At 43.6% G+C, this 27,797-nt stretch overlaps 1 long non-coding RNA gene across 1 annotated transcript; it reads left to right on the forward strand.

Annotated features, from left to right (window-relative positions):
* The first annotated feature begins 4,001 nt into the window (after window positions 1-4,001).
* Window positions 4,002-27,709, forward strand: LOC136788816 (uncharacterized). The gene is made up of 3 exons (XR_010827389.1): window positions 4,002-4,319; window positions 12,971-13,112; window positions 13,200-27,709. It is a non-coding gene; the product is annotated as an uncharacterized lncRNA (long non-coding RNA).
* Window positions 27,710-27,797: the final 88 nt, after the last annotated feature.

Consider the following 27,797-nt stretch of genomic DNA (forward strand, 5'->3'; position numbering starts at 1 on the left):
ATGTGTGAAACAGCGCGAAGCCACCTGCAAATTCCTTTCCCATAATTCCCCCTTTTTTATTTTCAACCAACCAAACGCTTTCTATAGATTTTTCTATCAATCACCGCAGACATTGCAATAAGCAAGGTACAATAAGCAACAGGGTGAAAATCACAAGCAGAATTACGATTGTAAAGTAGCATGCCTACTAGAATCTACATCAGTCAACAAGCCACTAAGCGCTAGGGATGTTGCTTCGCAGCGATGCTGCTTCTCACTCGCACAGCACAATCACACAATCACGCAAAGAGGCCTCTTGCACTTCTCATTCATACCACAAGAAAACATCACTTAAAATAATTTGTCCGCGGCTTCAAGAGGTCCTTGTCTACTCCCGCGGTGAGCGGCTGAGAGTGGAGACCCCTCCGAGGAAAATGCTCGGGGTGCACCTAGGGGCATCTGCTCCACAGTCGATCCTGCAGCCGAGCAGAGTGGCTCCTGGCGCAAGGAATGATACTATTATAGTTTTGTATAACTACACCAAAGAGATGCATTGCAATAAAGAGCAAGAGTGGTGTTGACGATTTGTTTCATGGTTTGTTTTTTGCCCGTGTAATTGAACCTTACACATGCTGTTGCTGTTACACTTCCCAGGATATCTAATTCCTGTGGCTCTAGGGGCGCTTGCCATAAGTAGACAGTCCAGTCTTTGTTATCTGCCGGGATCCCCACCAGACATATCGTAAATGGGTCATTAGCACTAGCCAGGGACAGGCACAGTGCTTCTTGTCCTGTCATGTTGGCGAGGGTGACCCAGATGTTGCGGCGTGGTTGGATGGAGACCCAGGGCTGGCAATAACCAATGACAGCGGCGATTGTGAGGAGGAGGCCAACCATGGCCTTACCCCCCTTGCTGGTACCCATCTTGGTCCGTGACCTCTGGAGACACAAGCATACCCTCGACCCCAAGTTATTAGAGGGTGGGGTCCCTCCCAAAGACCTGTATTTAAATTTTTTTACCATTACTAAGGCCTGCTCTGATTGTGGCACCTGTGACAGCGCGGAATTCATACTTTTGTAATGTTTTACTATGGGCGGTACCTCTTTGTAAGGAAAGGGTAATGATAGGTGATTCATTACGTGAAGTGCCTTTCCCAACCTGTTCTGTGGTGTTTCCTGGGTGTCTCCCCCTTTTTGTTTATTTGGCAGTGTTTTCAAGGTGCGATGTGTGCGCTCAACAATGGCTTGGCCCATGGGGGAATGAGGAATGCCTGTGATGTGTCGGATATCCCAAGTTTGAAAAAAGGTTTGAAGGGAGTGACTAGTATAGGCGGGGCCACTGTCGGTTTTTATTTCCTTTGGGATGCCTAGCGCTGCGAAAGCGACACGGAAGTGAGCCTGGACGTGGCGGCTAGTTTCACCCACCGCAGCTGTCACCCAAATAGCATGAGAGAAAGTATCTACCGATAAGTGAACATTTTTCAAGCGACCAAATTCTGGAATATGCGTTACGCCGGTCTGCCATAACTGTAGGGACCGTAGACCTCTATGGTTTACCATTAAAGACGCGGTCGAAACGTTGTTGACAACTAAGACACATTTGGATAATCAATTTGGCATCAGTGATCGATATAGCAAATTGTTTCGCCAAGACTTTGGCGGATTGATGGAAAAAGGCATGGGATAACTGTGCTTGTTCCAGCACCTTAGGCACCAGGGCAGTCAGGGTCATATTAGTTAGCTGGTCAGCGTGTGTGTTACCCTCTGCAAAAATACCGGGTAACATGGTGTGGCTCCGCATGTGAATAACACAATACAGGTGCACTCACTGCTCTACCAAAAATAACAGCTCTTTAAATTTTAGAAACAAGTTTTCCTTTGGGATATGTCTCAAAAGTGCCCTCTCAATGCGCTGAGCAATGCCTACAGCATACTGCAAGTCCAATACAATATTCAAAGGTACTGTTTTTTTTCTTTTTTTTTTTCCTTTTTTTCTCTTTTTTTTTTGTTTCGTTTTGTTTTCTGTCTGCAAGGAGCCCATGCCCTCGATCACTGCACTGATTTGGCGCAAATCATGCAATAATCTCCATTTCCCACACTTCTTCTTGATGACAAACACTGGTGAATTCTATGGGCTGTTTGTCGGAACAATATGTCCTTGTTGGATTTGTTCTTGAACCAACTCCTGCAGACTACTGCTCCGAAAAGAATCAATTGAGCAATTCTCATTCCCTTTGTTATTGACAGTGGTGGAGACGGTATCCAAGCCATAGCTTGGATTTCTCCATTATAGTTGGCATCAATTATTCCCAGCAAAACAAACAATCCGGTCAAAGTTGCACTTGATCGTCCTAGCAGCAATGCACTACAGTCATTCCCAATTGGTCCTTTGACGTTCAATGGAATTTTATGAACGTGAGTACCCCACAAGGTGGCGTCTGTTACTGTGGAGACATCCACTCCGGCACTCCCTCTGGTTCTTCCTGAGAAGGTGTCCACAGTGGTAACCATGGCAGCTGGGCTGTAGCGCGGAACCCTGCTCCACTGTGGTACTCCATGGGCTGCAGGGGGACAGCCTGCTTCACCATGGTCCTCACCACGGGATGCAGGGGACTTCTGCTCCGGCGCCTGGAGCACCTCTCCCCCTCCTTCACTGACCTTGGCACCTGCAAGGCTGTTCCTCACTCCTCCCACTCTCCCAGCTGCTGTGAAGCGCAGTGTGGTTTGTGGTTTTTTTTGTTTTGTTTTGTTTTGTTTTGTTTTCCCCCCTGTCTTAAATATGCTCTCACAGAGGCGCAACCAACATCACTTATTGGCTCGGCTCTGGTCAGCAGTGGGGCCCTTACCTAACATGGGGCAGCTTCTAGATTCTTCTCACAGAAGCCACCCCTATGGCCCCCTGCTACCAAAACCTTGCCACGTAAACCCACTACATTCCACCCCTCGCCTCTGTGAAAAGCATATTTAAGAATAATCACAATATACTCTTACTTTACAGTCATCACAAGCTTCACAAACTTCACTTACATCAAAAAGAAAAAGAATTCCCCACACCAAAATAAACATAACAGCATCACAACACCGACGAGGTGGACAATTTACACACACACCACCCCTCGTCCCTTACCACACTAATATGAAACATATTCCTCACAATTGCTGCTTTCTTAAATTCTTCACAACTATTACATTCATAAAAAAAAACATCCAGTCCATGTTTTGCCCGTTACTTCTCTCAACTATCATCCTTATCTCAAATTCCTTGAGCCCCATGTTGGGTGAGTAAAAAACAATAAGAAGTTATCACGGATTTGGGGTAGGAGGTTTGAAGAAACCAATCTTCCGGCAGTATCGGACAATAAATGGCACAGAAACTATAGTAATGCTGATTTGTACTGGAGCAAACAATTTGTGAATAGCATATGCCAACACAAATGTGCCTGTACCAGCAGCCCTTTTAGATTGCAGCGATGATTCACTGAAACCAAGTTTGAAGAGAACTGCAGTCATATCCACACCACTTGATACAGCCAGGTAGAAGATTCCTAGAGATACTAATGAAATTCCAGCGTGGAATGAAACCCCTACAGCACCATATTCTTTGAAAACTTTTTTCAGCTGCTGGGATTTATTGAGTTTCTTGTTTTCCCTGCTGAGATCTGTGGCTGCCTGTTCAGGGGATCCACCCACATCCTTGGCCGAACTGCCGGCGGCGGCCCGCAGCGCCAGCAGAGGGGCCGGCGGGCTGAGGGGAGGCCGGCCCGGGGGTGGGGGGTGGCGGGGGGCAGCAGCGGCGGCGGCGGGCGGCGGCGAGCGGGGGCCCGCGGGGCGGCGGGCCCGGACGCAGCAGCAGGCGGAACGTGGCAGCGCCCGGTGCGTGCAGGCGGGCGCTTAAACCTGAGAAACGCAGCAGCCGGCGGCGGGGCGGGGCGGCCGGGGGGGTGCCCGGAGGTGACAGCGGGGCTGCAGGTGGCGCTGGACCCTGCGTTAGCCTTACATTTAGAGCCCTCCCTTGTGGGAGGTTCCTCCTTTGACCGGGAGGCGGGGGTGCTTGTGTCGTCGGGCGGCCCCGCCCCGCGCTCCTCCTCCCCTTTCCCTGCCGCGGTGGCAAAGGCTGCCCTTCCGCGTTGTATTTAGAGCGTCATTGGCTCGCCCAGTGGCGTCCCCTTCCACATCTGGGACACAAAGTGGGCGGAACTGCCCGCGGGCCGCCCCCCCGCCTACGCCGGGGGCATGCGAAGACTAGGTGGCTCGGGTCTCCACACCGATAGCATTTTTTCTGACCCTTGGGGTCCTGGCTGATGGTTAGTGCTGTTGCAAAAGCGGACGCCAGCGATTCGGTATGATGTTCGATAGAACCCCTCGGTTACACGCCTCTGTCATCTGAACTATTGTTGCATTCACGGGCAGAGCCTGTAGCACCTTTTTACAGTTGGTATTTGCGTTTTCTACCGCTAGCCTTTGTAGCAAGGCGTCTTTTGCTTCCTGATTGTCGATCTGCTTATCTAATGCATCGCGAAGCCGATCAATAAACTGCATGTATGGTTCAGACACCCCTTGCTGGACCTTTGTAAAGGGCTGCGCGGGCTTCCCGGTCTCTGGAATTCTTAACATTGCCTGGAGGGCTAGGGTCGCAGTCAGCCGGAGGATGCCTGGATCTAGACGCGCCTGAAGGCGCGGATCTGCTATCGGGTCCGTACCCATCAGTTGAGGTATACCGGCTCCGAAAAGCGGATCCCCCGGCTGCCTTTCTAAATTTTGGAGTGCTGCATGTTCGCACAACTCTTTCCATTTCTGTTCCCATAATAATTTTTGTGTCGGAGTTAATATAATCGCTGCCATTTGTCGTATGTCGAAGGGGGTTAAAAGCTGACCCGTCATGACGTTCTCCAGCAGGAACTGCGTAAACGGGGCCGATAACCCATAAGTGGTCACCGTCTTACGCAGTTCTTTAATAAGGTCCCACTGGAAGGGGTTCCAGTCATTTTGCCCACGATCCTGAACTTGGGCTAGAAAAACGAGCCCTACCCCCCCCCCCCCCCCCCCCCCCCATTGCTTCTCTCTGAAGTTGTTTACAACGATCTGGGGGGTCAAAAGGATTCCCCGCGGGCGGATCCGCTGGCCTTGTGGGCGGTGGCAGCGGCGGTGCTGACGGCCGCTGAGACATTGTCTCCGACTCTGTTCCCAAGTCTGTCAGGTTTACTTCCTCTGGCGGTACGCAGTCACCGCTTTTTTTTTTTCACCCACCTGCGTAGCCTGAGCGGCCGCTGTCCGCTCCCTTTTTTCCGCTTGCCATGATCTCAGTGTCTCAGTTACTAAGTGCCAGGTCGTTATCACCTCAGCAGCTGTTGTATCTCCCCGCGAGACAGCGTCCTATATAGTTGTCCCCGCGTTCTCCCAAGTTTTTACATCAAACGCTGCCGGAGCTGTTATCGGGGCCCCGTTCTTTCGTAAGAACTTTAGCAATCGTTTCACTTTATGCGGGTCATATTTCACTCCCCTTTTTACCAGGAGTTGATTCAGTAGCTTAGCTATCACCTCCTCTTCGGCCGATAAATTAGCTCCCATAGTTAATGCCCCAGCCGCTCACCTGCTTCTTGAGGTGATGTCCCAGGATTAAAGCCGCGGTCCTGCCGCCAGCTTGAGTCGTTTGGCTGGGGTCCCTTCAGACGCTTCTCTCAGCGTTGCTCTCTTCCTGATCACATCGGGGTCACCATTTGAAGGGATGAAAGACATGGACTCCTGATGGCTCTTGAACAGGAGACCTTTATTGCCGTTTTTCTCCACTACATATACTTTCCCCGTAACCCCATGCGCTGTCCACGTACCCGAATCAGTCATACAGTTGGTTAGAAACCCTCAGAACGCACCCCAAGCCAACCAGCAATTGGCCACTGCCCAAAGTCTATCTTTATCACTGCAGCCAAGTTATTTATCTCTACCTTGCTCAAGTTTTTGTTTCTACCGCTTATTTCCTCATTATCTCTAGTTCAGGGACGTGTGAAACAGCGCAAAGCCACCTGCGAATTCCTTCCCCACATCTTCCCTTTCTTATAAACATCTGCTGTGTCACCCCACACAATGATGTCATCGATGTACTGCAGGTGTTCAGTAGATTCCCCCTGTTCCAGTGTAGACTGGATCGGTCCATGGCAAATGGTAAGGCTGTGTTCCCACCCTTGGGGAAGTCAATTCCAGGTGTATTGGATACCCCTCCAAGTAAAAGCAAACTGTGGCCTACACTCTGCTTTTAAACGGATGGAGAAAAATGCAGTAGCAATGTCAGTTGTGGCATACCACTTGGCTCCCTTTGATTCCAGTTCATACTGGAGTTCTAGCATGTCCAGCACTGCAGCACTCAGCGGTGGCGTGACTTTGTTCAGGCCACGATAGTCCACTGTTAGTCTCCACTCACCATTAGACTTTCGCACTGGCCATATGGGACTATTAAAGGGTGAGTGAGTCTTGCTGATCACTCCTTGGCTCTCCAGTTGACGAATTAGCTTATGGATGGGAATCAGGGAGTCTCGGTTGGTGCGATATTGCCGCCGGTGCACAGTTGTGGTAGCGATTGGCACCTGCTGTTCTTCGACACTCAGCAACCCCATAACAGAAGGGTCCTCTGAGAGACCGGGCAAGGTAGACAACTGTTTAATGGCCTCTGTCTCTAAGGCAGCTATGCCAAAAGCCCAGCGGAACCCTTTTGGGTCCTTGAAATATCCTCTCCTGAGGTAGTCTATGCCAAGGATGCATGGAGCTTCTGGGCCAGTCACAATAGGGTGCTTTTGCCACTCATTCCCAGTTAGACTCACTTCAGCCTCCAATACAGTTAACTGCTGGGATCCCCCCATCACACCATAAATACAGATGGGTTCTGGCCCTTTATAGCTTGATGGCATTAGAGTACACTGTGCACCGGTGTCTACTAAAGCCTTATACTTCTGTGCGTCTGAAATGCCAGACCATCGAATCTACACAGTCCAATAAACTCGATTGTCCCTTTCCTCCCCTTGGCTGGAGGCAGGGCCCCTCTAAGCCTGGTCAGAATCTTCATTACTGTGTCTGGAGGACTGCTCGCTGGAAGCTGGAGCAGCAAGTTTCTCAGAGAACCCCTTTTTTCCGATTGTTTTTCCTTGCAACTCACGTACCCGTGCCTCTAGGGTCGAGGTAGATTTCCCATCCCATTTTCTCATGTCCTCGCCATGGTCATGTAGGTAAAACCACAGGGTGTCATGGGGTGTGTACCCCCTATATCTTCTTCCTTGGACAGAAGGACGATTGCCCCTGTTAGCTGAGACACTGTTTTTTATAGGTGGGGAGGAAGATAAATTCTCTTTAAGTTGGTGGACCTCTTTAGAAAGTTTCTCCACAGCCGAGACACAGGCCATTAGGGAAGAGGAGAGACTTTCTTCATACTGCCAGAGTTGTTTAGCCAATTCATCCACTGGGGGTTCCTCATGGTCCTTCCAGGTCATTCCTGCCAATGAGCTGGCATATAATGATGGTGCACTCCATACAAACTTCTGCCACATGGGTCTTGTACACTTGACTTCATCTGGATCTGTGGATATTTGTTCGTTGTCTAGGTCATCATAAATCACCTCCCGTACGGCTAATTCCCTCAGGTACTGGATTCCCTTCTCCATAGTGGTCCACTTGCCTGGTAGACATACAAGTTCTTCCTTGAAGGGATACCTTTCCTTCACAGCTGACAGGAGACACCTCCAGAGGCTGAAGCCTGGTGCTCCTTTCCCAATTGCTTTGTCAATGCCTGCATCTCTAGCAAGGGATCCCAGCCACCTGGCTTCCCTGCCCTCTAATTCCAGACAATTGGCTCCAGTGTCCCAGCACTGGAGCGGCCAGGTGACAAGGTGCTCACCTAGATAACGACTGAAATCTTTTTGCACTTCTCGTAGCTCACGCTACGTATAGGTTCCGGGTAGTTATTGTTGTTTTGCGACATCTTCATCTTCATCCTCCTGTTCCTCTGATGGCCCGGCCTTGTCTTCTCCATACCTAGTCTTAGCAGGAGTTTCTCTGCGTTCTAAACGATCTGAGTCTCTAAACCATGTTTTCATCTTGGTTACGGGTGCAACTGACACTGGTACAGTTTGTTTCCCTGGCTCAGCCTTGGGGCCCGTTGTAGGGCTTAGAGTGGCCACTGGGCCTGTCTCAGGGGTTGAAGTGGCCGCAGGGTCTGTCACTGGGGTTATACTGGCATTGAATGCAGCTCGGTAAGGATAGGCCAAGCCCCAGCACGTTGCAGTGATTTGTGTATGTCTGGTGTTGCCAGAGTGATGACACACCTTTTTCAAGCACTCTACCAATTTTTTAGGATTTTGCATTTGTTCAGGGGTGAATTTCCAAAGCACTGGAGGTGCCCACTGCTCTAGATGCCTTCCCATATCCTCCCACTCTCCCTGCCACTCATAACTATCCTGCCTCAGGACAGATCTCTGGATGACATTCTTAAGTATTTGTTTAACCTTAGACAAAACCTGAAGTGCATTCAGGAGACCTAACAACAAGAGCAGGCTGGTCTGAACATCCCAAGGATATTCAAAGTTTTGTCAAGCTACCATAACTTGCCTGGAGGAGAAGAAAGGGGGAGGGAACAATTGGGAAAAAACAACTTCCCCTGACACCTCCATAGACTGGCTCCCTGAAGAAAAAGCATGAAATGTGTAATTATTATTAGTTTCTGAGGTAGGATTTCCAAAGTACGGAGTTGATGGCAATGCTGAGTACAAATATAGTAATGCGTTATATAACTCAGCTCGGAAAGCAGGCACAGCAGACTTGAGATCACAAAAATCGGCATTGTGATTAGAAACTATTAAACTGATATAATGCTTATAAGGATTTTGTTTTAACACGCTCTAGTCAGATCTGTCATTATCTCAACACTTCATGCCCCACGTTGGGCGCCAAAAAGGACTGTTGTGGTTTAACCCAGCTGGCAGCTAAGCTGCACACACCATTCGCTCACCCACGCCCTCCCTCTCTGGGACGGGGGAGAGAATCAGGAAAATGAAGCCTGTTGGTTGAGATAAAGACAGTTTATTAGGACAGAAAAGACAAGAAAAAAAATAATAGTGCTACTAATAATAATGTGTACAAAACAAGTGATGCACTTGTGATGTAATTGTGATGTAATTGCTCACCACCCACTGACCGATGCCCAGCCTATCCCCGAGCAGCCGGTCCCCCCACCACAGCCAGCCCCGCCATATAATTGTGCAGCATGACGTCAGATGGTATGGAATACCCCTTTGGCCAGTTTGACGCAGGATCAGTTCTGAAAGGACTGTATCCCACGGGAGGGACCCCCACGTTGGAGCAGGGGAAGAGAATGACCGTGAAGGAGCAGCGAAGACCAAGTGTTACGGACTGACCACAGCCCCCATTCCCCCATTCCCCTGCGCTGCTCAGGGGGAGGAGTTGGAAGAGGATGGATGGGGGGGAAAGGTGTTTTTAGTTTTTTTGTTTGTTTCTCACTGCTCTAGCTTGTTAGTAAAATGTAATAAATTTTATTAATCTCCCTATGCCGAGTCCGTTTTTCCCGTGATGATAATTGCTGAGTGATCTCCCTGTCCTGATCTCAACCCTTGAGCCCTTTTCCTTGTATTTTCTTCCCTTTTCCCTTTGAGGAGAGTGGTGGTTTTACTCGGGTGGGCAGCCGAGTTACACCACAGCCGCTCTCTCACTCCCCCTCCTCAAAGAGGAAGGGGGAGAAAATACGATGAAAAGGGCTCAAGGGTTGAGATAAGGACAGGGAGATCACTTAACAATTATAGTGACGGGCAAAACAGACTCAGCATAGGGAGATAGTAAGATTTATTGCCTATTACTAACAAGCAAGTGAGAAACAAAGGAAAGAAACCAAAAATGCCTTCCCCCCATCCACCCTCTTCCACCTCCTCCCCCCGAGCGGCACAGGGGAACGGGGGAATGGGGGTTGTGGTCAGTCTATAGTGCTTCGTCTTTAAGTCTATAGTGCTTCGTTTTAAGGCTTTTGACACCGTTCCCCACAACATTCTCCTCGAGAAACTGGCTGCTCGGGGCTTGGACTGGCGTACGCTTCGCTGGGTTAGAAACTGGCTGGATGGCCGGGCCCAGAGAGTTGTGGTGAATGGAGTCAAATCTGGTTGGAGGCCGGTCACTAGTGGAGTCCCCCAGGGCTCGGTACTGGGGCCGGTCCTCTTTAATATCTTTATTGATGATCTGGATGAGGGCGTCCAGTGCACCCTCAGTAAGTTTGCAGACGACACCAAGCTAAGTGCGTGTGTCGATCTGCTCGAGGGCAGGAAGGCTCTGCAGGAGGATCTGGATAGGCTGGAGCGATGGGCTGAGGTCAACTGCATGAAGTTCAACAAGGCCAAGTGCCGGGTCCTGCACCTGGGCTGCAACAACCCCAAGCAGAGCTACAGGCTGGGAGATGAGTGGCTGGAAAGCTGCCTGGCCGAGAAGGACCTGGGAGTATTGGTGGATAGTCGGCTGAATATGAGCCAGCAGTGTGCTCAGGTGGCCAAGAAGGCCAACGGCATCCTGGCCTGTATAAGAAGCAGTGTGGCCAGCAGGTCGAGGGAAGTGATTGTGCCCCTGTACTCGGCTCTGGTGAGGCCGCACCTCGAGTACTGTGTTCAGTTCTGGGCCCCTCGCTACAGGAAGGACATGGACGTGCTCGAGCGAGTCCAGAGAAGGGCGACCAAGCTTGTGAGGGGTCTGGAGAACAAGTCTTACGAGGAGCGGCTGAGGGAGCTGGGCTTGTTCAGCCTGGAGAAGAGGAGGCTCAGGGGCGACCTCATCGCTCTCTACAGTTACCTGAAAGGAGGCTGTAGAGAGGTGGGGGTTGGTCTATTCTCCCACGTGCCTGGTGACAGGACGAGGGGGAATGGGCTAAAGTTGCGACAGGGGAGTTTTAGGTTGGATGTTAGGAAGTACTTCTTTACCGAAAGGGTTATTAAGCATTGGAACGGGCTGCCCAGGGAGGTGGTGGAGTCACCATCCCTGGAGGTCTTTAAAAGACGTTTAGATGTAGAGCTTAGGGATATGGTTTAGTGGAGTACTTAGTGTTAGGTCGGAGGTTGGACTCGATGATCTTGAGGTCTCTTCCAACCTAGAGAAATCTGTGAATCTGTGTGAATCTGTCTCCACCGCTCCTTCTCGGTCACTCTCGTCCCCTGTGCTGTGGGGTCCCTCCCACGGGATGCAGTCCTTGCTGAACTGATCATGCATGGGCTTCCCACAGGCAGCAGCTCTTCGAGAACTGCTCCACATATGGGTCCGTACCACGGGGTCCATCCCTCAGGAGCGAACTGCTCCAACCTGGATCCCCCACGGGCAGCAGCTCCTGCCAGATCACCTGCTCCTGCGTGGTCTCCCCTCCACGGGCTACAGGTCTGGCCCAGGATCTGCTCCGCCAGGGGTCCTCCACAGGCCGCAGCCTCTGTCGGTGCAGGTCCACCTGTTCCACCATGGTCTCCTCCACGGACTGCAGGGTGGAACCCTGCTCCACCGTGGTACTCCATGGGCTGCAGGGGGATAGCCTGCTTCAATATCGTCCTCACCACAGGCCGCAGGGGAACTTCTGCTCTGGCGCCTGGAGCACCTCTCCCCCTCCTTCTTCACTGACCTTGGCTCCTGCAAGGCTGTTCCTCACTCCTCTCACTCTCCCAGCTGCTGTGTAGCAGCATTTTTTTTTTCCCTCTGTCTTAAATATGCTCTCACAGAGGCGCGAAGAACATCACTTATTGGCTCGGCTCTGGTCAGCAGTGGGGCCCTTACCAAACATGGGGCAGCTTCTAGATTCTTCTCACAGAAGCCAGCCCTATGGCCCCCTGCTACCAAAACCTTGCCACGTAAACCCACTACAGAGGGGGAGTGAGAGAGTAGTTGTGGTGGAGCTCAGCTGCTCAGCTGGGTAAGACCACCACAGGTATACATAATAGAAAGTTACATTCTTTATTGTGCTTTCAAGCCTATAGTATTTATTCTGAGGAAGGAACGTGTGGTCTACAAACATGGCAGTAAATTTATTTCTGTTATTTCTATTTTCTCAGGTGTTATCTCTGTCCTCAGAGATGTTAAGAATGATACTTTTCAATAGATTTAGTCTATACTTTCATTAAAATTTTATACATGATCTAAGTTTTTAAAAATTGAGTGATTAATGGATGCTTTTTCATTAGAAAGATTATGCCAGCAGCTCAGACTTGCTAGATGAGGCTAAAGGTTTATTTATAGTAATTGCAGCTATAAATGTGGAGAGCTTTCATAAGTGGATATTTCGATAACCAGTTGTTGCTGCTCTTGAAAGGTTCTGTATCTGCATGTTAGTGCGAACATCAGTGCTTTAAAGCTTAGACGTGGTATTAATTTTTTTCAGCACCATTGATTAGGAAACTGAGGTAAGAGTGTACCTTTAGAACAGCTGAATAAATCCATTCAGTATAGAAATCTAAGTTTGAGGAATGACCCATCACCTGCTTTCCTTTACCATATGGTTAATCTCTGTTAATCAGTAAATCTCTTCTAGTGGCAGACCATCTTTGCCAATATTTTTCCCCGCATCTTGCAGCTATAATGATGTAAGACAACTGGAAACTTGATTAGCTAAGTCTTTTCTTTGTGCTATTCAAGTATGCACATAAAATATTTATACATGTTAAATTTCTTGAGTTGCTCTTGCATCATCTTTAGGAATATCACTTATCATTCTTATGTGTTGCTGATAGAGAAATGAGAAGAAAAATGCACACACTGAAAAGTTAGGATTCCAAGCACATTTGAAATGTATTTAATAAGAACATCATTTATAGCAGTTGGTGGGTTTCTTGTTTGTTTCAGTATTAGGAACACAGTGGAACTTCTGTAAGCATATCAGTTATGATTTAGCACTATGTAAAAAAAAAAAAAAAAAAAAAAACATAGTTGACTGAAAGGAAAAAATCCAGATGAGCATTAAATATTTTTTTTCCTCTCAATCCAGGACATTTGCACCAGTGTGGGATGTTTTCAAAACCTCAACAGAAAAACTAGCAAGCTGCCACTTGGATCTTGTGCGGAGATTACAAGAACTAATAAAAGAAGTTCACAAGTATGGAGATGAACAAATGAAAGCTTATAAAAAGGTTATTTTTTATTGTATGCGTGTCCAATGACTTCTTAACATGAAAATTAAAATGATTTGGTTTTGACAACGATGTTATATTTGGCAGAATAAAGAAGATGATTCTGGAACATTAGAAGCAGTGCAAAACATTCAAAGTATCACTCAGGCCTTACAGAAGTCAAAGGAAAACTACAATGCAAAGTGTATTGAACAAGTACGTTTGAAAAAAGAAGGAGCAACACAGAGGGAAGTCAATAAGGTAGTTCTGTGACACGTTAAATTCATTGTGTTGTCAATCTGTAATGCGTTCACCTTGTATTAGTAATTGAAATGCTCTAAAAGGACTAAAAGTAGGTAAATAGTGGTTATTTTATAACGTACGTACTTTGAATACCTAGTTATATTTTGTTTACGCTTCATCTGTACTCTCTAACTGCACTGCAGTTCTAATTATTTATTTTGTAATTACCTACATCATATGATAATTTTGTTTAGTGGCTTTTACAGAAATTATGTATAATTGATTCAGCATCTATTATGATTTTGGATAAATTTTCTTAGGTAAATAAACACTCAGTGCCCTTGTTTTTTTAAATTAAGGAGTAGGAAGTCTTGTGCTGTCACTTCAACTGAGACAAAATAGCTAATTATAGGACTATTAGAAATCTGTTCCATTGAGAAGAAAAACAAGTTAATGCTACTTTCGATACTAATTTAAGACATCACAATTACTTGGACCAAAAACTCAAGGGATGAGTATTGATGATGTATTTAGTACTATCCTTGGGTCATGGGAGAGTTTGATTCATTTACAGAACGGTTGAGGTTGGAAGGGACCTCTGGAGGTCATCTTGTCCAACCCCCTGCTCAAGCAGGGCTGCCCAGAACCTGGAGGGAGACTCCACAACCTCTCTGGGCAACCTGTTGTTTTTTGTTTTAAGTTTCCTGATGTTCATAGAATCATAGAATGGTTTGGACTGGAAGGGACCTTAAAGATCATCTAATTCCAGCCCCCCTGCCATGGGCAGAGACACCTTACACTAGATCAGGGCTCAAAGCCCCATCCAACCTGGCCCTCTTCTGGACACGTTCTAGCAGATCCACATCCTTCTTGTGCTGGGGGCCCCAGAGCTGGATGCAATACTCCAAGTGGGGTCTCATGAGAGGAGAATCACCTCCCTCGACCTGCTGGACATGCTTCTTTTGATGCAGCCCAGGATACAGTTTGCTTTCTGGGCTGCAAGCACACATTGCTGGCTCATGTCGAGCTTCTCGTCAACCAACGCCCCCAGGTCCTTCTCCTCAGAGCTGTTCTCAATCCATTCTCCACCCAATCTGTATTTATGCTTGGGATTGCCCCAGCCCAGATGCATGACCTTGAGCTGTTGATTGCAACTGGTTGAATGTGACCATCCAGCCAATTCCTTATCCACCGAATGGTCCACCCATCAAATCCATGTCCCTCCAACTTTGAGACAAGGATTATCATGGGGGACAGTGTCAAATGCTTTGCACAAGTCCAAGTAGATGATGTCACTTGCTCTTTCCCTATCCACCAATGCTGTAACCCCGTCATAGAAGGCCAACACATTTGTTGGGAACCATCTGCCCTTAGTGAAGCCATCCTGACTGTTAACAATTACCTCCTAATTTTCCATGTGCCTTAGCATAGTTTCCAGGAGGATCTGCTCCACGATTTTGCTGGGCACAGAGGTGAGACTGACTGGCCTGTAGTTCCTCGGGTCATCCTTTTTTCCCTTTTTAAAAATGGGGGTTATGTTTCTCCTCTTCCAGGGGAGGGGCCCCTCGTCCCTGCCTTTGCCTTCTGGGACTTGGGCTATGTGGCTAGAGCTCTTGATGGTGGAGAGTGAGGCAAAGAAGTCATTAACTACCTCAGCCTTCTCTTCTGTATCCTGGGTAACCAGGTCTCCTGTTTCCTTCTGGAGAGGGCCCACAATTTCCCTAGTCTTCTTTTTTTTTTTTTTTTTACTGGCATGCCTATGCAAGCCTTTCTTGTTGCCCTTGATGTCCTTGGCCAAATTTAATTCTCGTAGGGCTTTAATTTAATTCTCGTAGGGCTTTAATAGGACTTTTTTTTTTAAGGGTTCAGACAGAACCTCCTATGTTTCCATTTGTGCACATTGTCTCTTGTCCTTTTGCTGGGCACCACTGAAAAGAGCCTGGCTCTGGTTTTGTCCTCTTCATGCCCTCCTTTCAGGTATTTATATATATTGATGAGATTCCCCCCAAGTCTTTTCTTCTCTAGGCTGAAGAGTCCCAGCTCTCTCAGTCTTTCCTCATAGGAGAGATGCTTCAGTTCCTTAATCATCTTTGTGGCCCTTTGTTGGACTCTTTCCAGGAATTCCATATGTGTCTCGTACTGGGGGGCCCAGAACTGGACACTGTTCCAGATGTGGCTTCACCAGTGCTGAGTAGAGGGGAAGGATCACCTGTCAACCTGCTAGCAACACTGAAACTTTTTCTGGTTTTCAGGAAACAAAGTAATAGTAGAGGAAAGTGGTTATGTTTCCCTGTATTATCTTTTTTAAATGTTGATACCTCTGCATATTTCCATTTCATTTATCTGATCTGTGTAGGACTGTTCTTGTTAGAAGAAAAGCAATAAGACCATTCTGTCTTAGTGGAGAAGATAGTTGGTTATTGTCTTGTCACTGATGACAAAAGTGATCCTGTTGACCATGTTCTGATTGTTTTATCTTTAATACAAATCCTTTTTTTTTTTTTTCCTGGTTTCTGTCTCAGATGACAATCACTACTGGTTTCTAGACATGAATCAGAAATGTGTGGGATGGCAGATGTCAGCCCGTTCAAAATATTTTTTGTGATCTCTTGTAAATAGATTTAAACTTTTCAGTAGGAGAAGACTTGATGCAAGGCTTGCTTTTAAGATATAACATTGCAATCTCTTGTCCAGTTGGAAACAAAAAGAAAGTTCAGTCAGTATTGGGATTCTCCTGCATTTCTTTGTCTTCCAGGAATATCAAGCCCACAAAAAGAAAATTTTGGTTTATTAACAACAAATAATTTTTTTTGTTATAAAGCCAAAAAGGACTATTATAAACAAGTCTAATCTGCATGAATCTGGCCCTCAGTATGTTCTGCATTAACTTCACTTTCAAATATCTTCTCTTAATCTTAACATTTATGTTGATGTAGCACCTGTACTTTTGAATGTGTTTTTCCTTATTTTTCTTATTTCACTTCAAATAGAGCTGTGCCTTCTTGTTTTTGTTTCTGTTTTTGTTTTTGTTTTTGTTTTTCACCCTTGACTCTTTTAGAATTGCACTAATAGCTGTTTGTTCTGAATTCCAACCCTGCTGTCTTCATGCTTTTCTGTTGCTGATCTGAATATTTTACATATCAGCTAATTAGTTAACTTCAGCAATGCGTGCTTTCAAATATTGATTTCAGAACATATATTACAAGTTAGTCATCCTTGATAAGGGGAAGGGATTTAAATGACATAATTACTTTGTTACCTTTTTATGTGGTTTATGTTTAGCTTTAAACAGAAATCTCTGTTGGCTTGTTAAAGTTATTTGGTGGTAAAATTTTGTTATGACACTTTACTGTTTTGATATGCCTCTGAATATTTTTATAGGTCATCCTAGGCTTTCTCTTAATAGTGACTTTAAAATCCTTGGATCAGATTGGATGCTTGACCATTTGACGCTTTTTTTGTACTGATCTGTAGGCAGCAGTTAAATTGAAAAAAGCTACAAATACCTATAAACTATATGTGGAGAAATATGCTGTGGTTAAATCTGATTTTGAACAGAAAATGACAGAAACTGCACAGGGGAGTGTTATTTTAAAAGGTAACTCAGTATAGGTTAATATGTTCTATTTTATCTTTCTGAAGATATCTGAAGCTTTTGAAAAATTGCTCCGAGATAGAATGATCTCCTTTCGAATTTATATAAAAATATACTGTCAAAAATAATAGGTTTGAAAGGCAGGCTCTCGACCTGTGATGAAAGTGTTCTTGAATGACACGTTGGAATACTAGCACTCTAGAAAGACTTTCTGAAGAAATTTTTAGGAAGAAAACAAAAAATGAACTTCTGGAAGTATTATATATTATATATATTATATAAATTATAATTATTAAGTATTATATATTCTGGAAGCCTTGTGATTGTGCGGAAAATCCTGTGAATTGTTGGTGAGCCAGAATTCATTCATAGGAGTTATAATACTGGGATCTATCATAGTGTTGTAGTGTGGTGTTGTCTTTTTTTTTTTTTTTTTCCCAGTATCTTGACTAGGTTCTGGTTGGAGGAACTATAACCCCCTATGCTTGTCTTACCAGTTGGAGTTAAATTTGCTCAAGTATGTTATTTTTCTCTCTTTAAAAATGTGACTCTTAAGTGCATTTTTTTGTTGTTGTTTTTTAGTGTAAGACTGGGTGATGACTGCAGTTATTCAGTGGTATAAAAACCACTTGCGTTAAAAAATAAAAAATTCACCAAGAAAATTCATGGTCTAGGTTATAAGGCCTGTTGTCCTTCTCTCTCATCTCTGATGTGTGAAGCTGTTTTCAATATATATTTTAAGTTAGCATTGCTGTCAAAAGCAGCAGTTGTCCTCTTTCCATGCTTCTTCCTTTGTTGTGCGTTTGTGTGAGGATCTTTCTTGTGGAACTAATCCAGACAAAAGCTAATGTATTGATGAAGGTTGGCTTTAACCCAGAAGAGGTCTGGGGTCATCTTTGTTATGAGATCACGCGAGCATTTGTGTTGGCACAAAGGAAGAGGCAATGTGGTACAAAGGGTAGAGACTTGGGTCTTTAAGCCAGCTTAAAGTGTGTGAGATGCTGATCTGGATTTAACTGAATGTGTGTCCACCTTATAGATTTGCATCTGTTGCTTTAGGATTGTGTCTCTCTGTAACTAGAATATTTGTGGTTCATCCCTAGGCAGTTTGATTGGGATTGACATTTGCATGTGTGATTACAATCACTTGTGAATTTCGGGACTGGACAACTTCTTTAAACTTGTATTTTAAAATCAGTTCTTGGAAACAAGTATAATAGTAATAAAAGAATCTTTGCCACTGAAGTGTAACATTACTCCTGGAAATGTTCCACAAATAAGAGTAGGTGAAGGAAAACGTAGGGCTTTCAGCAAGCAAACTATCTGGGCTTTTCATAATGTGCTTAAAAAAAAAAAAAGCCATTTAAACAATCCACTACAACAAAAGAAGAAAAGGATCAATTCTTATCTAGTAACAGAATATGAAGATGCTTTTTTTTTTCCTCCTTATTTGTGTTAATAGGTAGGTATTGGTAGATATTGGGTATTTCAACCTGATTGAGGTATCTGGAGAGAGGAAAAAATATTTTTACTATACCAGATATTACATCTGGGAAAGCCTGACCATACTTCTGGGCTTTTTTCTTTTTTTTCTTCTCCAGTGCACAAATAGTACAAATTTATATCTCATTACAAACCATACTTGTCTAAATGTCCTTAGTTCTTCAACTGTAACAACCCTTTTACTCTAAATTTAAATTTTCACTTATGATAATGGTCAACGTAAAATTCTTACTACCTTCCACAGCTATATATTGGAAGTGAAAATTGGAATTCTGCCAGTATAAGTCCGATCTGTTCAATTTTATTTAAATAGAATGGTGTTGCTGCATCTACAGTTTGGTTGCAGGACAGCTCCTTTACATATGATGGGATAGGAAAAATAACAAAATGTATAAATATGTGAAAGTCCCTTACTAAATCACATATACCCTAGATGATCTTAATTTGTAGTATATTTCACATTAAATATACTAGTTCTGAAAAGAAATTAAATGTGTGAACATTCTCAGCTGTTTCAGTGCAAAATCAGTTGGCTTAACTTAAATCTTTCTTGGACTGTTCAAATAAAGAACACTAGCATCTTGAACTGATGTGGTACAGGTTTTATGTATTTTTTTTTATGTATTTGTCATTTACTATCTTACCTGCATTATCAAAGTGACTTGTGATGCATGATTTTGATAGACTGAATTTTGAAACATGATTTTCATAATCTTGAATTACAAGTTAGTTTTTGCTGCAATAAACATGGAAGATTTTATTGTGATTAAAGTATGAAAATATAGTTTACTTTGCTGTTTAGAAATTGGATTTGACAGAAATTGCTCATGTTGAAAGATTGAGTAAAACTATAGTTGTATTATATGCAGTTGCTAAGAAAACATTATTTGCCAGTTATTCCACCTTGTTAAAGTTTGCTGCCTTTTTTTTTTCTGTATGAGTCCAGTGTTTTCCTTTGACCTCCTCTTGCTGTTAACATACTTGAAAAAGTCTTTTTTGTTGTCTGACGCCACAGTGGCGAGCGTCAACTCAAGTTGAGGTTTAGCTTTTCTTTTTTTCTCCCTGCAGATGCGAATTGCAGATCTGTACTCTCCTTGTGAAGCCAGACCTTGCTTCCAGAGGTCACATATCTTCTTTTTCTGCCCTGTTCAGCCAGGCTGGTCTTCTGCCCCATTCGCTTGACTTACAGCACAGTGGGATTGCCTGCTCCTGAGCTTTTAAGAGGCGGTTCTTGAAAAGCGACCAGCTCATGGACCCCAAAACCCTCTAGAGCTGATTCTCAGGGGAGACTTCTAACTAGCTCCCTGAGAAGCTTAAAGTCTGCTCTCTTAAAGTCCAGGGTGGCAACTCTGCTGACCTTTTTTCTCCTTACACCAAAAATTTTGAACTCAACTATTTCATGATCACTGTGGCCAAGACAGCCACCTCCCATCACCTCTCCCACAAGGCCTTCCCTATTCTCAAACAGGTCTAGGAGGGCTTCTTTCCTATTTTTCTCTCAGAACTTCCAGTCTCAAATAATCTTCAACATGCTCTAGGAATTTCCCAGACTTGCTTTTCACAGCAGTATGGTATTCCCAGTTAAGGTTGAAGTTGGTCTCCCATAAGGACAAGGGCAACCAATCCTGAGATTTCCTGTAATTGCCTATAGAATAGCTCATCCATGCTATCGTCCTGCGTGGGCGTTTGATAGTAGACACCCATGGCAACATTTGCTTTGCTATCCATTCCCTTAAATCCTCACCCAGAGGCTCTCTACCACATCATCCCTAATGGCAAGGGCTGTACAGTCTAATCTTTCCCCTACATACAGTACAACACCTCTACCTCGCCTGCTCTGCCTATCCTTCCTGAACAGCCAATACCCCTCCATCCCTCCATCCCAGCACTCCACTTGTGCCACTCATTCTACTGAGTCTCACTAATACCAATGATATCGTAACTCTGGGAAAGGACCAAAGCTTCGAGTTCATCCTGTTTGTTCCTCATGCTGTGTGCATTGGTATACAAGTATTTCAGTTGTGCTCCTGAACTTGCAGTGCTCCCTGGAGCAGCTTAGATGCTCCCATTAGCCTTGCCACCCTCAGAAGGTGCTGTACCATCCCTTGGCTTAACCTCAGTGTTCCTAATGGTATTCCCCCTTCTCCCATCGATCCTAGTTTAAAGCCCTCTCAGTCAGTCTTGACAGGTTACAGGCTATGAAACATTTCCCCCATTGAGACATCTTGAAGATTCTTCCATGATTATAAAACCCAGAATTCTGTCAGAGGCACCAGTCTTGGAGACAGGCATTGATGACCTGAGCTTGCTTGTTTCTTTCCTTTTCTCTCCCCATTACTGGGAGGATTGAGGAAAACACTGTGCTCCTGAGTCCTTCAACCATCTTCCCAGGGCCCTGAAATGTGTTTTCATTGACTTTGGGCTTCCTGTAACTACATCATTGGTACCCACTTGATAGAGGAGGGGTGGTATGGTGGTTTTACCTTGCTAGGCAGCTGAACTCCATCACAGCCGCTCTCTCACTCCCCTCCTCAGAAGAGGAGGGGAAGAAGAAAAGGAAAAAAACAACTCACAGGTTGAGCTAAGGATAATTTAATTAAAGGAAAAATAATTATTAAGGGAAAATTATTATTAATGAAAAAATGTAACTAAAAGGAAAAGGGGGAAAGGGAAAAAAAAAAGAAAAAAAAACACAAGCAAAGGCCATGTGGAAGTGCAGAGGAAAGAAATTACTCTCTACTTCCCACCAACGAGCGATGCTTGACCACGTCCTTGAAGCAGGGCCTCAACGCGCGTAGATGTTGTTCGGGAAGACAGACATTTTCACAATGAGAGCCCACCCCTCCCCTCTCCTTCCTCTTTCCACCTTTTGTTGCTGAGTGTGATGTCATATGGTGTGGAATATCCCTTTGGTTTGTTTAGGTCAGCTACCCTGGTGATGTTCCCTCCCCACCTCTTGCCCACCCCCAGCCTGCTGGCTCTTGGGGGGTTAGAGGGAGTCCTGATGCTGTGCCAGCACTGCTCAGCAGCAGACACAACACTGGTGTGATACCACTGCTGTTTTAGCTACAAGTGCAGAGCACAGCACTGTATGGGCTGCTGCAGGGAAAGTTAACTCCATCCCAGCCAGACCCAGTACAAGTGGGTAATAGTCTGGAGGCTGTATTATGCTTGAAAGCTTCCTGGTAACATCCCTGATCTGAGCCCTGGGGACGCAGCAAATTTCTCTGGGAAGAGGGTTTGGTCTGCAGATGGGAGCCTTTGTTCCCTTCAGAAGGGGAGTCACCTATGACTACAACTTGCCACTGTTTCTTCACGGCACTGGTTTTGATGCCTCTTCTTCCGTCTTCTCACATCCCTCATCTACCATACCAGAGCCTCATATCTATTCAGTAATGGAAGCTGAGTGGATGGACAGGGGATCCTCTTATGACTTACAACTCCCACAGGTGTGCTTGCTGTTGTCCTCCACCTCAGGGAGTAGCCTCAGGCACACCCTACAGCCTGAGAGGTGGGTGGTTGCATGAACTGCCTGGAGCTCTGTCAGGGTGGTTGCGTTAGTTCTACCAGGTGGCAGAGGAACAGAAGCAGAGGGTGTGGCTTTCTGTCAAGTGGTCACCATGTCTGTGCCTCCTTGCTGCCACACACCTGACAGAATGTTGTTTAATACGTTGCTGTTGGTTGAGGAGGCCATCAGGGCTGCAGCCCAAGCCTGCTGGTGAGCAGAGCAGGCAGCAGCCCTCCTACTGTCAGAATGTGCTGCCCTTCTGCACAAACTGTCACGCCCTCTCTGTCCCTGCTTGCAAACACTGCTTGTGACACTCCCAGTCAGTTCTTGGAAAACCTGTCTTAACTAGAATTGAGTACAGTTGACTGTTTGGATGACTTTGGTGTTGAGCAATCTGCATATAAAGTTCAAGAATGAGGAATAATTCTTTACATTTTTAAATTGAAAGGAAAACGTTTATAAAAAGGAATGATGCTTAAACTGTGTATGCTGTGTATGAATTGAACAGCTAAAGATACTGACAAAGATCTTCGTGTTCTATGCTACAATAAGAATAAAAAAAAATGGCTTGTACTTGGGTCATTAACATTACAGAATTGTTTCAGTACATCTTTTCAAAATAGACTGATCTTTTAAAAGTGCAAATAAACTATTTGGTTAATGATTATATCTGTGGTGTGTATTATAGTGCCTAGATTGCTTTAGTCTTTGATCAGAACCTTTGTTTTATGTACTATAAAAAATTTACTACTTCAAACATTTTAAATACTAAGTATAAAACAATAAGCAAGAAATATTGAAGTGGAATGGGTGGGGGGTGGGTGCACTATCCACTGATATAATAAAAAGATTTGGCCATCTGTTTTGATACGCATTATAGAGAAGAGTTTAAAGGAGAATAATATGTGGCCACGATAGTGATTAAGAGCAGATATTATAGACATGGACCATAGATAGCTTTCAAAGCAAAATAATACAGTATATAAACTGTATATATAAAATCAAGCAATCACTAAAAGTAGTAATATTATAAATAAGCTGCAGAGGATGACTGTATCCTCTTTAATCAAGAAGGAAGGCTGCTGGAGGAAAAATCCTATTTTAATCTGCTTGATTCGTGGCTAGAGAGGCATATAAGTATGGCAAAGTAAAGACTGAGAGTTTAGAAGACAGAGAGATTTGATTTGTCTGTATGGAGTTGTACTTGTGTTTGTGAATCAGAGTACGGGGGCATGTGATACGTAAAGAAGCAAAGGAAATAGATTTAACTTGAGAAAGAGAAAGCATGTGTATATTGTAAGCAGGAAGAGAGGGTGCCGATGCAAAACAGATACAGAAATAGGGTTTCTGGGATTAGATGAAAAAGGAGATGAGACTATTCACTAATGCAGAAAGGAGACTTTTTAAATACTCTCTAACCTTATTTTCACTTGGTAGAAATAGGTCAAATGTTTTGAAAAACAATTATAGGTGAAAGTTTAAAAAACTCAGAAGTTGAATAACGGTTCTAGAAGGATCTATTAAATTTTCATAGATTCATAGAACAGCTTGGGTTGGGAGGGACCTTAAAGATCATCTAGTTCCAATCCCCCTGCCATGGGCAGGGATGCCACCCACTAGAACAGGGTGCCCAGGGCCTCGTCCAATCTGGTCTTGAACACCTCCAGGGAAGGGGCATCCACAACCTCTCTGGCCAACCTGTTCCAGTGCTTGACCACCCTCTGAGTGAAGAATTTCCTCCTAACCTCTAGTCTAAATCTCCCCTCTTTTAAACCATTCCTTCTTGTCCTGTAATTATCTGCCCGAGCAAAAAGTTGCTCTCCATCTTTCTTATAAGCCCCCTTTAAGTATTGAAAAGCCGCAATGAGGTCACCCTAGAGCCTACCCTTCTGTAGGCTGAACATCCCCAGCTCTCTCAGCCCCTCTTCATTGGAGAGGTGCTCCAGCCCTCTGATCAACTTTGTGGCCCTCCTCTGGACCCGCTCTAACAGATCAACAGCCTTCTTGTACTGGGGGCCCCAGACCTGGATGCAGTACTCCCAAGTGGGGCCTCACAAGAGCAGAGTAGAGGGGGGACAATCACCTCCCTCGACCTGCTGGCCATTCCTCTTTTAATGCAGCCCAAGATGCAGTTGGCCTTCTGGGCTGCAAGCATGCACTGCTGGCTCATGTCAAGCTTTTCGTCCACCAGAACCCCCAAGTCCTTCTCTGCAGGGCTGGTCTCAATGAGTTCTTCTCCATGCCTGTACTCATGTCCGGGATTGCCCTGACCCAGGTGCAGCACCTTGCACTTGGACTTGTTGAACCTCATTAAGTTCACATGGGCACACTTGAACCTCAAGCTTGTCCAGGTCCCTTTGGATGGCATCCCATCCTTCTGTTGTATGAACTGCACCTCTCAGCTTGGTGTCATCTGCAAATTTGCTGAGGGTGCACTCGATCCCATTGTCTATGTTGGCGATAAAGATATTAAACAGTACCAGACCCAGGACAGACCCCCAAGGGACACCACCCGTCACCGGCCTCCACCCGGACATAGAGCCATTGACCACCACTTTCTGGGTGAGGCCTTCAAGCCAATTCTTTATCCACCGAATGGTCCATCCTTCAAATCCATCTCTCTCCAATTTGGAGATCAGGATGTCATTTTAAAGTACATTATTTTGTAACTGTGAATTATGCAACTTCCTTTCTTAAACAGTGTAATCGCTGATAAATGTCTGAAAAATATTTTTTTTTCTGTTTAGCATATTTAAGTATTAAAAATTAAGATTTAGTAGTTTAAGAATTATTTTCATTATAATTGCTTATATTGGTTTACAGAAATTTCAAGATATTGAAGAAACGCATCTTCATATGAAAGAGATTATAGAATCATTCTCAAACATCATAAAAGAAATTCATTCACAAATAGGAGAAATAATTTTTATATTATCATTTTTTAATTTTTTTTTTTAATTTGGATTATGGTCCATACTAAATGAAGCATTTCTTACTGTGTTTGTGGTAATTACAAGATCACATCTTTCAAATGACAGTAACTTTTAAAACTGGAATGAGAAAGAGGAGATAAATAGAAATGATCCATAAGATTCAAAAGATTTTCAAGCAGATTTGGTTCTTTTTACCACAAATATCAAACGTTATACAGGTACTGAACTTTTTTATCAGATGTTTGAAGGAGATTTGAATGCTTATTAAATTGTCATTTTGACTTTTTGTGATGTTTGTATATATATGTTCCCTTATTCAAGCCTCTCTAAAAATTTTTATTGAGTAGATCATCCTCTAATTTTGTTCATTGTATTACAAATCTTTTTAATATCTAAATTCAATATAAACCAGAAATTTTACTGCTTCTTGGTGCATTTATACATTCAATATCACAAATTTTACAGAATAAGGCTGAATAATGATTACATTTTGTGTTAACAGAAAATATTTTGACAATTTGAAGAATTATTAGTGTATTTCAAAGTTCTGTTCTTTAGATATTAAATTAGCACTAATTTTACACATAATGGGATACTTGTAATTTTATTTTAACTAAAACTTGAAATTATCAGTCTGAAAAGCTTCCAAATTTTTGATACACTTCAGTTTTTATGAGCAAAAGGCCTTTAGTAACAGTGTTAAAAGAAGCTTTTATAGTATCTTTTATTTAGATTCAAGTTGTTTTTTAGATGCAACTCTTATAAGTATTCCTTAATTTTTGATGTGTTGAAATGTAGTTTTATTTGCGTGCGCTTAATTTGAGTCACTTTTCCTTAGTTTTGAGGTTTTCTGCTAATGAATGATGGTCACAAGGGTCGTGCTATTTATTTCTAAAGCATATACATACTTCCTTGTTGGAAAAACATGTGGTTGTTCCTTTGTGAGACCAAAAACATTACAACAGTAGTGCTTTTATTCAAACAGGTGGGAACTGTGATAATACAGTGGGAACTATTCACACCCTTAACTGGTGTTGGCTTAAGAGGCAGAGTGTCTTCCTGACATTGTAGTGGGACATGTTGACAATTTCAGAAAATGATGTATACGAAAGTGGTTTAGATGGAAGAAATTGAAGTAAATCCCAGACCACTCATCAAGCTGTATTCTTTCATCACTCATTTCTATCTGTATTATACACACACTGGCTAATACTAAAGCAATGAAGGGATTTCCTTGATAAAATGTCTACTGATTTCTGGAAACCCTTTAAATATATTTTTGAAGGAAGTATTTTTGAACAGTAGCTCTAGAGTTAAAAGTAAACACTTCTTAAAGTCAATTATATTCTGTTAATTACTGTTTTTTAAATTCCCTTTGTGTGTGGTAATTTTTTTTGAAGGTACACGAAGAGTTTATTAATAACATGACAAATACTACAGTTGAAAGTTTAATACAGAAATTTGCCGAGTCAAAAGGAACTGGCAAGGAAAGACCCAGTAAGAGATTAAGAATAACAGAGTAGGAAATGTTAATTTTAAAAACTGTAGATTTCCACTCCTATAAAAGGTCAAGCCCTATTTGTTAATGTGTTATAGTTGTAATGTACTTACAATTTCAAAATTTTTGGAATTCATTAGCTTTGATATTAAATTATTCATAGAAATTCAACAACACAATGTATTATATATGTGTAGGACTTGTGTTCATAAAGCATAGCAATTTATAACTCTGAGTCCCTCTGTGTAGACCTTTAAGGAAGCTCTTAAACTATACTGTTCCTTGGTACGTCAGTGAAATTTGTCAAGAAACCTAAATTCCCTGCACAAACTTACCTGTGCTATATGCTTCTGCATAAATATTTCCATACTTTAATTAATATAAATTGATGGATATATTCGGAACAGATGTCTGTAAAGCTGCTTATAGAGCTGTTGAAACAGTTCCATTGATTTATTTGGTCATCTTACAAAATTATGCATTTTAATAGATCATATGTAGATTGTTTCTTTACTAAGTAGCAAATTGAACAGTACTTCCTGAAAGTACTGCTTTTTGGGTGTAGTGTATAAGACTTTCCTGGACAGGCATAAAAAGACAATCTCACAGTACTGTGAATCTAACGTTATGGGAAAAATATGGAGTTTGCTTCAATATTTGGGTGTGAGTACGTGGTTACTAGTTGTGTGAGTACAGGTATTTGGTAGTATCATTTTTCTTTGAGTGTTGGGAGTCCTGGCTAGCATCTCTGCCTTCTAGTACAAAAGCACAAAGTTTTGTTTCAGAACAAGGATGTACATGACAGAGTAGATTTGAGCATTTATATTGAATTGTTAAATCTGTTTACTAAATATCTTACGATGCCTCTGTTAGGTGTTTTTAATATAACATTGTTTCATATTCACTCTGTGATCTGCTAATGCTGACACCTGATTGGGCTGAGGTAAGACTGTATATGGAAGAACTGTTGAATGTTTCCTGTATATTTTGCAATTTTTTCAATAAAGAGTAAGAAAGAAAAAGTATGAAATTCAGTAGATTTATGTTCAGTTGGACTGAAGTCAGGACTGTCTTTACGGGTGAAAATTTTTACCTGTCTTTACAGGTGAAAATTCAGTATTCAGACCTCTTTGGCTAGCTATTGCTGAGGTATCATGGTTAGGGATCTGTCTTGCATTGGATGCTGACTCCCTGGAATACAAAGACCATTGCTAATGTATCCTAGAGCACTATGCACTTCAGGTCATCTACTGTATTATTGTGGTTTTTTTGCTACATAGTAACGATAAGAAAAGTAACACTTCACTTTTGAATTTAGTGGAAGAAGTTGCACACACCATATACTTATTTGCTGCTTTATAGAGTTTATCAAATCCCATTTGTATTTCTTTGAGGCCAAATAAAAGCTTTTGCCATGGCAAATTTC

This window comes from Anser cygnoides, chromosome W, assembly GCF_040182565.1.
Source record: "Anser cygnoides isolate HZ-2024a breed goose chromosome W, Taihu_goose_T2T_genome, whole genome shotgun sequence".
In the NCBI taxonomy this organism is placed as follows: Eukaryota; Metazoa; Chordata; class Aves; order Anseriformes; family Anatidae; genus Anser; species Anser cygnoides.